At 32.5% G+C, this 12,723-nt stretch overlaps 1 pseudogene; it reads right to left on the bottom strand.

Moving 5' to 3' along the window:
* Positions 1-3,342: 3,342 nt before the first annotated feature.
* LOC111379173 lies at positions 3,343-5,395 on the bottom strand (annotated as a pseudogene).
* Between the last annotated feature and the right edge of the window lie 7,328 nt (positions 5,396-12,723).

Genomic DNA, 12,723 nt, shown 5'->3' with positions numbered 1-12,723 from the left:
ATATTAATTTTTTTAATTTGAGTAATTGTTTAAAATAAATAATTAAATATAAAGTGAAAAGTGTTTGATTTTTTAATTTGTAACTTAAGGGTATTTTTATCTTTTGAAACAAAATTTTATCTTAGTAATTATATAAACTACTTTATAACATTTTTGTCTTATACTCAATAAAAGGCCATTTTGATGATTGACAAAATTTTTTGTTTAAAGTGAAAAATTGGCTTCTTGACTTGGCCAAATTAAAAATTACCCCTTTTTTGTGCCAAACGGAGATTCATAACAAAAGTAAGGAAAACCACTAAAGAAAACGATGGGTAAGATAAGGGGTTTAAGAAATGAACATTGGAGCTGTTGATCACGTGTTTATAAAGGGATTAAAAGTCAAACTTCTACTTATAATTCATTAACGAATTCACCAATCTTAATTTGGCACGTTAAAATATGTATAATTCTTACTCTCTTGTTGTAAAAAAGAGTTAATTTAGGAATAAATCTTCCTTAAAAAGGAAGATATTTTTTATGGTTAAGGAAAGATATTGATTAAAAGGACGTAACGATGTCCTTTGCATGTATTCTTGATTTTCTTGTTATATTAATTTAAATTCATTGAAATTAATTGTGAGCCATTGATTTCATTGTTGATAACCCTAATACGAACTTGATAGTAATACTGCACCCTATGCATCTTCTGTTGCCAACAAAGAAAGTAGTCTTGGGTTAGTCCAACATGTCACGTTCACGTTTGCTAATACAGTTCTATTGAGTAAGCCGTGAGCATTAAAGATTAATCAACTCTCTATTGAAAAGCAACAAGAGGTAATTTCTCGGTGAGTAGCATGTCAAAAACATATATCCTTGCCAGTTCCAATTCATCGAATAGATAAGATAAAAAAAAAAAAAAAAGAGAAATTTTTGTTTAAGATTGAAATCTTATTGAAATTGTCCATATCCAATTCATCATTTCGAAACCCATCACGTTCCGAACTTGATGAAATAGGATGAATCGACAATGAATTAAGAGAAGAAAAAAGAGAACAATTTTGAAAGTATGTAAAACACTTGATATTTAATTTCAATTCATAAGAGAAAGGAACTCATAAAGTTCGAGTCAATTCAACAGTCGAGTGGTCTAATAGAGTTCCACCACTTTAATAAAAGTAAAACAGATATTTTTTTGGTTCTCATGCATAAATGAGAGCTTTGAATGGTTACGAACAAGAATTGATTTTATACACATCTTTCTCGGAACTCACACTCCAATCGAAATTTCAATTTCAACCCAAAACGAATGTACAACCACATATGCGGCATGCAATTTCACATCATGAAGTCAAGAATTATTGCTTCCATTTACTTGGAATGACATTGCTTTACATAATATCATGCTCTTCATCATGTTGGGCAGGAAAATGGGGTTCCACTATTTAGTCACCCGCTGGCTCAAAAGGGTCACTTCATCAATTTTTAAACACCAACCCCAACCCCCCCCCCCCCCCCCCGGCCCGAAAAGTAAACCTAAACATGTCGATATTTTTTCCAAACCCTGGTCCTGTCTGAGTCGGTCTATTCCAGAATTTTTTTATCGCCGCGGCACATGGAGATTGTCCCATTGATACCTAAGAGGCCGGCCCTTGGGCTGAGAAGATGCAGATTAAAGGCCAATAGTATGATGTCGACTTCTATGCCATAGGCCAACAAATTTAGCACCTTATAAGTCAGCAAAATGTCTCATCTAAAAATTTACATTATGCACTATAAAAAAGGAAAAATTATTACGTGAAACACACATATCAATTAAATATACAGAACTATTACATGAACAGTTACATTATTCATTGCCACTATTCAATTGACATGTGTATCACTACGTGAGACACGTGTCGATTAAATAGTGGTAATGGTAGAAAACTAGAAATCGTTTCCACAAAGAGAAACACTAACAATGAAATGAGAAAAGGTGCACAGCTGATGTGCAAAACTTGACACATAGAACAAATATGATCAAAACGTAAAAAAGAAAAAAAAAAAAAAAAAAAAAAAAAAAAAAAAAAAAAAAAAAAAAAAAAAAGACAGATGATGAATCTTTCTATACATCAAACACCATGAAGGGGACGAAAATTTTGGCTCTCCTTTGGACCAAGTAACAAGTACTATTTTTCTATAGTAAATCAGCCAAAGAAACACTTAAATTCTGCAAGGAATACAGGATTTCAGAACGAAACTGAAAGGATCATAGATAGGGGCAATAGACATATTGATAAAAGTGTGGAAGTACGACTTGTAAGAAAAGATACCCAAGAAATCTAACAACCACAATATTTTGTTATATCGTGAAGGTTTCAATACAAGTTCTCAACGATAGCCAAGAAAACAGACGACTATGGAATTTCACTATCCTGTAAATTGCGACGAAATTAAAATTCCAACATATAGTTCGATTTTGGACACAGTAATTGTGAACATTTTTGAACAATGAAAGATTCTACAATTTGGTAAAAGAAGCAAAAGAATTCAATCCAATTTCAACATCATCCTGTAAATTAATGTTATCTCCTGCTCCTACATCCCATATTGTGAAATAAATGAAAGGAGAAATTCTTGAAATATAATTGCCCAAGGTTTCTAAAAGAACCTCTCACAATCCCTTTAGAATTCCAACTGTTTGGGTCCATATCATAAGCTCTCTACACAAAGTAAACCCCAAATTCAAGTTCTTCATTCCTTTACACATTATTGACTGAAAAAAGAATTTCAGAACCAGCAGTTGCCACCTCAAGAGTAACCAGTCATAAAAAGATCGAGCTTTCTGGATACAAGTTTGTGTTTCTTTTGCAGAGATTTTCATGATTATTAGTTTCAAATCCAAAACCATCTGAGGATTGAATTGAAAATCCATTTGATATGCATTCGTGAATACATAATTTTAATATCACTGGGAATCCGAAAATTTTATCATAATTATTGATAAGCAATATCAATGCTGAAAGGCAAACTGATACGAAGAAATGGGCATGAATATAAGTTCTAACCTTCCATTTTCTGAGCAACTTTGTTATGTCAACAAATCCACATAACTGGATTCGCCAAAGAATCCAACAATTTCTTTTATTTTGTTTATAATTGTATAAGGACCACTACATGAAAAACAAAGAAATATTAGCAATCTCGACCTTCAAGTTCGTTTGCAAGCCTGATCAGAGGCTTTTTTTTTTTTTTTTTTTTTTTTTTTTTTTGGCTCCATAAATCTACCCTAATTCTAGATACAAAGCACTTTCAGTTCCTATTCCAACATAATAAACAGGATTTTATAATTAACAAATATCAAACAACCATTTTTCAAAATCACAATAAAAGAACTGCGTACTTTTTGTACAGTACAGAAGCATGTCGAACCCCATTATAGCAAACAAACCACATCGACACAACCACCAGAATGTCTGCTAATGTTAAGGATTCAAAACCCCTTAAAGCCGCATTTGGTATAATAACTCCAAATAAAATCGATTTTTTGAGAATTTCATTTCCAAATCAATACTGTTATGCCCTAGGTCCAATCAATTTTAGACATAAACACTTTTAGCCTTTGTTTAACGACCTCTAAAAATTTAAATTATTTGTTACAGTATCATTCTCCACCATACGTTCACATAATAAAATATTCTACACAAAAACTAATAAAGTTTCATTACTTTTTAACAACGCATTTTCAAAAAATGCTATTTAAAACTCTTTAATTTTTTAAATAATGGGCGTCAAACAAAACCTTAATATATAATTGATGTGATTTATGGCAGATCTATTATTTAATTAATGAATATTCAATTGAATTAAATAATGAAGTCCGTAAATTCAAATCTTAATAATTCGTGAATCAGAAGGAGTTGTGATTGTGAGATACAAAATACATATGATTGAATTTTAAATCATTCGTGGTCGTAAGTAATGACGAGATACGAATATCGTTATTACGGATAAACCATCACGTGTGGCATTTATTATTTGTGAAGTAAGCAACCGATCTCACAAATTAAAGTGTGGTGACACTTGAATAAACACGTGAATGTTTTGTTATAGAACAAAATATTAGAAACCCGCTAAGATATTTCACATGGATAACTATTTGAGTGTCAGTGGTTAATTTCTAACATTGGATAATGGAATTGGTCTTTTGACTTGAGGTTGTCATAGTGCCTTATATGAGACAGTCATGCTTTGACGGTATTGGATATTACTCTACCAAGTGCTGCTAATACGACATCATTTGGGTATGTCAAGAATTGTATGAAGGTTGTGAATTACCAATAAAGGATTTGTCACTTTTAGATAGTAAAAAATTATGATATGCATTTCATTCAATTAAGTCGATAACGAAATTTTTGACCAAGGTGTAATCAAAACTCGAAAATGAGTTTTCGACTTATATAAACTTAATAGCGAAATGAAAAATACGATCGATAATCGAGATTGATACACTTCCATATTTCGTAACTAATCGGATCATATTGACGAAAGAATTATAGTTTCAAGGTAAACGAACAGTTTGATTTTGTCATATTACATGACATTTTTTGTCACATATATTACAATGACACATTATTAGATGTCAATTTAGGATGACGAATGTGAGTTGGCGATAAATAAAATGGTGTTTTAATTTATCGATTTTAATTAGATCAAAATAATAATTCACACCGTTAGGTATCGTGATCAAAAATCTAATGAGTCGCGCACAAAAGGAGAACTGAAAGATTGTGATTTGTTAGTTGATTAATTTAACAAGTGTTAGATAAATTAATTAATTGAGTTGCTTATTTATAGACCTGAATTAATTAATTTGATTAATTAATTGACCTATCGAATTTAATTAATTGAGTTAATTAAATTTTGGACAGGGTCAGACGAAACCCGTTTGGGCTTATATAAATAAGTGACTGAGATTTTCAATTTATAGAGAATTCATTCTTGCTAGCACAGTAAGGAAAAGAACCTTAGTTTCCTACAATCTTGCTCTCTATATGGAATTTCATTGGAAGCTGGACAATTTGACAGTTGTGGATGGGAGATCAAGGTTGCTTGAAATAAAGAAAAGCAAAGGAATTTGCTATTTTTCGTAAACTTTATAATTTTTATCACAATTTCTACCTAAATACAAAACAGATTCTTGATGAGGATTGAAATCTGATTTATTTTTAGTTGTGTATGATTAAGGAGATTCCCAACATACTAAACGTATGATTAATTGTTTAACAGGTCTGAGGACTCCTAAAATGTTAAAACTATGAAGACGACAAGTGAGTGAAAATGAAGGATACTAAAAAGGAAACGTTCCCACCGATCAAGCATGCAGAGCCCAAAAGTAACATTGTAGAGGAAAATTTTGTCGAAGCCAATTCATCTTTCGCTATTTTACAGTGAGAAAATAATATGTGAGAGTCGCAACAGTGACGACACTCAATTCATGATTGAAATTGGTCATTGTTTTCTTACTTTTTGTTAATTGTCGAGTGTTGAAACTTTGAAAGGATTTCCAATTCCAAATCTTTTATCGGGAGTGGATCGCAAATGGATAAAACCACCATAATTCGTAATTAAATTGTGTAAATGACCCCCCTTTTTTGGGGAGAGAAAGCTCTAGTCGCCTTACGTGTCATAAATGTGGTGATTAGTGATTTAACATATTAATGTGATAGCTTTTTATTTGTTTATACATCAAATCATTAACAACCACATGTATGGCATATAGGATAATTGCGATAGTGAGCGACTGCAAATAACATTATTCTTTTTTGGAATATCAATAGGAGAAAAAAACTTGTTTATCATTTTATTTATTTAAAAAAAAAAAACTTCTTTAGCATTTTACTTGTATGTATATGGTCTTGTTTCAAATTTAAGTAAAATTTTAACAATTATGTATTTCATGAGATTTATAATTTATAATTATATATTTCATCAATTTTTATGAGAATCTATTAAAAATCTTATGCTATTTAAACCAAATAGGAACATAATAATAAGGGAAAATTGCAGTCGAGGTATCAAATATTTGGTTTATTAGCAGACTTTGTCCAAACCTTTCATTTGTGCCACCGTGAGTACCAAACCTTTAAAAAATGTGCAGCGCAAGTCCAAATTGACAGTTTCCGTTAGTTTGACCTCAAAAACCATCAGTTGACCCCACAAATTAAAAATTTAATAATTTCTCCAAAATAAGGTAAGGGCATTCTGGACATAATACATTTTTCCTGTTAAATCAAAAATTAAAAAAGCAAAAAGCAAAACCACAACCACCCACGCCCATCTCCTTCTTCCCCAATCCCCTCACAAACGACTTTTCGCCTGTCGAAGCCATCTACAGCACCACCACCTCAAATTGTGCTTCACCTAACGGCTGCATCTTCACTCTCATAAACCAAGCCAACTTTACATACACAATACACACATATCCTGCAATCTAGAAAACCCCAAAAACATACAGTAAAAGGGGTTCACCGAAAACCCCAAGAACACCAAGAGCACACAGTAAAAGAGGTTCACCAAAAACCCCAAGAACACAAAAAACACAAGCATCTAAAACTTGGCTGGACGTCTCAAAGTAGAAGAGAAACAATCGAACACAAAAAACCTGAATCAAACCAGAGCATGAACCTGATAGAAAACCAGGTTGTCCCAAATCTGAAACTCACCAGAAACTACTAGTTGAATCGAAATAAGCTAAAGCAGAAAATCTATATACTGTTAAAATGAAAACCCATCGATTTATTCATACTCATTTCCATCTTCTTCGTTGCCACTTTTGACCTCGGAAGTAATTCCTTCCATGGCTGCAACATCACAGGATGGTCCTTTTATTGTCACTACTGATGTTGCAGAAGTAGGCTTGCATACAACAATGAATAATATTGAAATGATGGAGATAAGATCAATTGGGGTTAGGGGATTGGGAGATATCGAAGGAGGAGATGGGCTTTTTATTTTCCTTTTTTAATAATTTTTTAATATTAAAATTATAAAGTTACAATTTTACCCTTGCCTTAATTGGTTAACTTATTAGATTTTTTTTAATTTGTGGGTCAACTGACGGTTTTTGAGGTCAAACTAACGGAAACCGTCAATTTGGGCTTGAGCTGTACATTTTTTAAAGGTTTGGTACTCACGGTGACACAAATGAAAGGTTTGGTCAAAGTCTGCTAATAAACGAAAGGTTTGGTACATCGGCTGCAATTTTTCCTAATAATAATAATAATATCATTTCACACTTTTTATTTTTTAATAGAGTAGTGTGTCCGTACAGTATACTCGATTCATTCGATACTATATGAGTAAAATGACTAATATAAATACTCTGAACAAGTAAGTTGATTAGTTGAGTTAATGCAATTACTTTATTAATTTATGTTTACTATTATTTTATTTTATATTAATCGTTGTAATGTGTAAGGATATTTATCTGAAAACGAAAAAAAAAAAGAAAAAAAAAGTGTTTGTCTTAAATTTAAAGCTGAAAAAAAATACTTTTTAATTGTAAAGTATATGAATTTTTATTCATGTACCCCGTACTCTTTCACGTAAAGAAACGTTTTACACTTTTTACTCTCAAAATACAAATATACCATAATCATCAACCATAAATACCAGAAGTCCAAATTTAGCGTCCCAGAAGTTCTCCAAGTCCGTTTTACTACGTGGTTTCGGACTCTTCAATGATGACCATGTTAAAGAAATGGGTTGCCTCACTATTTCTTTATTGGACCTTGTTACTTAAATTGTCGGAGGCCCAGTCCTTTAACAATGTTACATTTTTTGGAAAAACATTTTCTCACGCCTTTTAATGGAAGAGTGTGTGCCGTACACGTGGCACACACACAACCATTGGATGAAGTTAGTTTTGAAATCGTATTTTTCATTTACTTCACTTGACCTTTGGCCTTTCGTGTGGCTTGGCTTTTACACTAGTTTTCTAGAATACTCTTTTCTCTCTCTCTCTCTCTCTCTGTGCGAGGGTTTTGTTTCTTCGTGATCTTTTCTCTCTGAAAATGAATCAAATATTTGTGATGTATTTTCTTCTTCTATTAGAAAGGAAAGTAGTAATGATCTGAGTGATCATTTGAGAGGAATTTTGTAATAAGAAAAGAGGCTAGATAGATCGAAGAAATCTCTAATTTCTTCAAACATTTGCATGATTTCTTTGTGAAACTTAGTGAATCTTAAGCATACTCTTGATTGAGGCTCAACGGGTGATTAAGTTCTTCTGGACTGAACATCCGGGCTCCTTTGGAGCAAAAACATATCTGGTGTTCTTTATTTACTGTTTTTAATTTTCTGCGTTTTTTATTCGTAAACCTTCAAGAAAATACGAGTTTATTGTATATCTTGGACCAATAAGTGGTATCAGAACTACTTTTAAAATATTTCTGTTTATTTGAAAAGTTTCTTTGTTGATCTGCAAGATTTGAAGGTTTTTATATTTTTGAAAATCTGTTTTTTTTGTAAACTTGTAGATCTTGCAAGATCCGGCAGTGAACTATCTCCTATTTTTGGGTACTGACTCGTTTGATCTGTTGTTTTTCTTGCATATTTGGTTCAACTCATACTGAGTTTGGCTAGTTGAGTTGACTCAACCTGAGTACATATCGAGTCTCTGACACACTGCTGAGTTCATACTGAGTCACGATAACTCGGAGGGTTCTTATGCATGGTTTGGCTTTCTGATTCAATTACTGTTACTTTCTAGTTGACGTTTTATTCTGAAATCAACATTTTCAGAATCTGGTATTTTTCTTTAGACCTCACTCACGTTTTGTTACTATAACCCTAAATAAATTGGAACCAGTCATTAAGGTAAGTAATCTACCATTACTTTCCTTTGTCCAGATCCCTTAAGAGGATCCCAGAATCTGAGAGAGTAGTGGAATTAATGATTACCACCCCTTAGGCTGTTAAATACTGGATATTATATGTGTCATCACTTACTCGTCTCTGCATAAATCCTGCATATTAAACTCTCATACGTAAATATACTATGTGTGCTGTACTGTTTTTTAATTTTGAAAATACTTTGTCAATATGTCAACTTCTCAAAAATTTGATGTTGAAACCTGGAATGGTACTGGTCTTGCGCCAGAAAATGAGAGCTCTGTTGGTTAAACAGAGATGTGCAGGTACCCTTGATGGCACCTGGGCTGTTGAAATTAGTGCCTATAGGAGACAAGAGTTAACTGAGATTGCCTGGAGTACCATCTTTCTGCACTTATCTGATAATGTAATTAGAAAGGTGGGTGAAAGTACTACTGCTAAGGCATTATGGACAAAATTGGAAAGTCTACACTTAACCAAAACTATTACTAATAAGTGCTACCTCTTAAGACAGTTTTATAACTTTAGGTTTGACCCCTCTAGCAGTCTAGAAGATAATATTGACAAATATACAAAATTAACTCAAGATTTAGCCAATTGTGATGAAGAACTTTCTGATCAACAACAAGTTGTTGGTCTGTTAAGTTCTCTAAGTGAGAAATATAGGGATGTTAGGAAACAAAGATCTAGAGTTACAAATTGATTCAAATCATTCCAAGGGTGGTGAGGGTTTGCATATTAAAGAAAAACCCCTTCGTGGTAAGAAGTCAAATCAGTGCAATTTTATCTCCTCTAAGAAAGAAAAATATGTGAATTAGAAATTTAAAGACAAAAATAAGAATCAACTGAAAAATAAGAATCAAGCCAGGAAGTGCTATTTCTGTGGAAAGACAGGACACCTCATAAAAGACTGCTTTAAGAAAATATCGGATTTAAAGGGAAATAATAATACTGATGGCTCTGCAACAATTGCTTGCAACCATGACCCTAACATTCAAGGTGTTGTCCCTGTCACTACAACCAGAAGGGATCCAAAAGAATGGGTCCTTGATTCTGGCTGTACATTTCACATGTGCCCCATTAAAGATTGGTTTTGTGAATTTGTTGAACTTGATGTGGGAAGATCCAAATGGGGAATGACATGAGTCGTCAAATAAAGGGTATTGGAAAGTTGAAATTAATGCTCAGAAATAATTGTATTCTTGAGTTAACCAATACTAGATATGTCCCTGAACTCAAAAGAAACTTAATCTCCTTAGGAGAACTTGATAACAACTATAACATTGTGATACATAAGGGTATTCTCAGCCTAAACCTCAGTAATAAAAATATAATCTCCTCTTCTAAGATAAATGGGATTTATACCATTTGTACTGAACCTTTAGTAGGTCACAGTGCCACAGCCTTAAACTCTACTTTAACAAAATCCTTAATCTGGCATAGATTGCTTGGCCACATTTTTGAAAAAGGGTTAATCTCTTTGAATAAACTTGGATATTTTGGAAATGATAACATCAATAAGTTGGATTTTTGTGAAGACTGCATAATTAGAAAACAAACTAAAATACTTTTTAAAACTGGTCTTCACAAATCAACCTTCATCTTAGACTACTTACATGCTGACCTTTGGGGACCAGCCACTGTAAATACTCTAAGTGGATTCATGTTTTATCTACTAATTGTAGATGATTTTTCAAGAAAAATATGGACATTTCTTTTAAAACAAAAGTCTGAGGCTTTTCAAAATTTCAAACATTGGAAATTAATGATTGAAACTCAGATAAACAAGAAAATCAAAGCACTAAGAACAGATAATGTACTTGAGTTTTGTAATTCTGGATTTAATTCTTTTTGTAAAGAATTTGGAATTTTGAGACACGGAACTGTGATTTACACTCCTCAGCAAAATGGTGTGGTTGAAAGGATTAATAGGACTCTATTGGAAAGAGTCAGGTGTATGCTTCACAGTTCAGGTCTTCCAAGACTGTTTTGGAGTGAAACTTTAAAAACTGCAACCTATTTGATAAATAGAAGTCCATCTAGTGCTATTGATTTCAATATTCTTGAAAAATTGTGGTCGGGAACAATGCCAGACTATAGCAAACTTAAAGTTTTTGGTTTATACTCTCATCAGAATGAAGGAAAATTAGAGCCTAGATCATTAAGATGTGTTTTTCTAGGATATGGGGAGGAGACAAAATGTTATAGGTTGTGGGTTAAAGAACAAAATGGCTACAAGGTTATAGTTAGCAGAAATGTTATCTTCAATGAAGACATATTTCCCTGTAATAGTTCCACAACCTCAAAACCTGAAGAAACTGAAGAACCTGTATTAATGAGGGAAACTGTTGTGGAAAATCAATCTGAAACCATTGAAGATCAAAATGATTTGATTGAGGTGGAGTCTACTCAATCAAATAATGACTTAAATCAAAATGATTCTGGATCTGAGACTAAATTTATAAGCCCACCACTTGCTGATTATCAATTTACTAGAGACAGAGAAAGAAGGAATATAATACCTTCAACTAGATTTAGAAATGATGACTTTGCTACTTTATTTTCTGTTTTAAACTCCTTAAACTTTGAACCCAACAGTTTTGAAGAAGCAATAAATTATCTTGATTCTAAGCTTTGGAAGAAAGCCATGAATGAGGAAATTGATTCTCTAATAAAAAATAAAACATGGGTTCTAGTCAACAGACCCAGAGATAAAAAGGTAAATGACTGCAAATGGATTTTTAAAATTAAAGAAGGAGACTCTAAAACAAAAAATAAAAGATTTAAGGCAAGATTAGTGGCAAAAGGTTTCACACAAAAGGAAGGAGTAGACTTTAATGAGATTTTTTCACCAATTGCCAAATACACTTCAATTAGAATTTTATTGGCTTTAACTACCCATTTTGATTGGGAACTGGAACAACTTGATGTTAAAACAGCCTTCCTTTATGGTGACCTTGATGAAATTATATACATGAATCAACCTGAGGGTTATGAAGTTGAATCTAAGACAGGAAATGTTTGTTTGCTGAAAAAATCTCTTTATGGACTAAAACAGGCTCTCAGACAGTGATATATAAAATTCAACTCTTATGTTCAGACCTTGGGCTTTGAAAAAAGCAACTATGACTCCTGTTTGTTTTTCAAAGGGTTAGGTAGACCCGAATCCATTTAGCTATTATTGTATGTGGATGATATGTTACTTGCTTGTCATGATAAATCTGAAATTGAATCTGTTAAGACAAAGTTAAAGTCTGAATTTGAAATGAAAGATCTAGGTCCAACTAGTAGAATTCTTGACATGGAAATTGTAAGAGATAGGTCTAGCTGTACTCTTATTTTAAAACAGTCTGCTTATATAAAGAAAATACTTGAAAATTTTTCTATGACTAAATGCAAGTCTGTATCATTACCTATTGCTAATCATTTTAAACTCTCTAGTGATCAATCACCTAAATCATATGATGAATTAAAAAGAATGGAGAATGTGCCTTATGCTAATGTTGTAGGATCCATCATGTATCTCATGATTTGTACTAGACCTTACTTAGCTCATGGAATTAGTATTTTAAGTAGCTTTATGGGAAATCCTGGGAAAACACACTGGTTAGCAATAAAGTGGATGTTTAGGTACTTGAAAGGTTCAATTGACCTAGGATTAAAGTTTAAAAGAACTAATGAAGGTATAATCTTAAAGGGTTATACTGATTCAGACTTTGCTGGTGATCTGGATAGGAGAAGATCAACATCCTCTTACATTTTTACTTTGTGTAATAGTTGCATTAGTTGGAAATCTCAATTGCAAAAATTGGTTGCATTGTCCTCAACAGAGGCTGAGTACATTGCTGCATGTGATGCTGTGAAAGA

Source organism: Olea europaea, unplaced genomic scaffold, assembly GCF_002742605.1.
Source record: "Olea europaea var. sylvestris unplaced genomic scaffold, O_europaea_v1 scaffold1941, whole genome shotgun sequence".
In the NCBI taxonomy this organism is placed as follows: domain Eukaryota; kingdom Viridiplantae; phylum Streptophyta; class Magnoliopsida; order Lamiales; family Oleaceae; genus Olea; species Olea europaea.
Note: the sequence above shows the minus strand (reverse complement) of the source record. Positions and strands in the feature narration are given on the sequence as shown.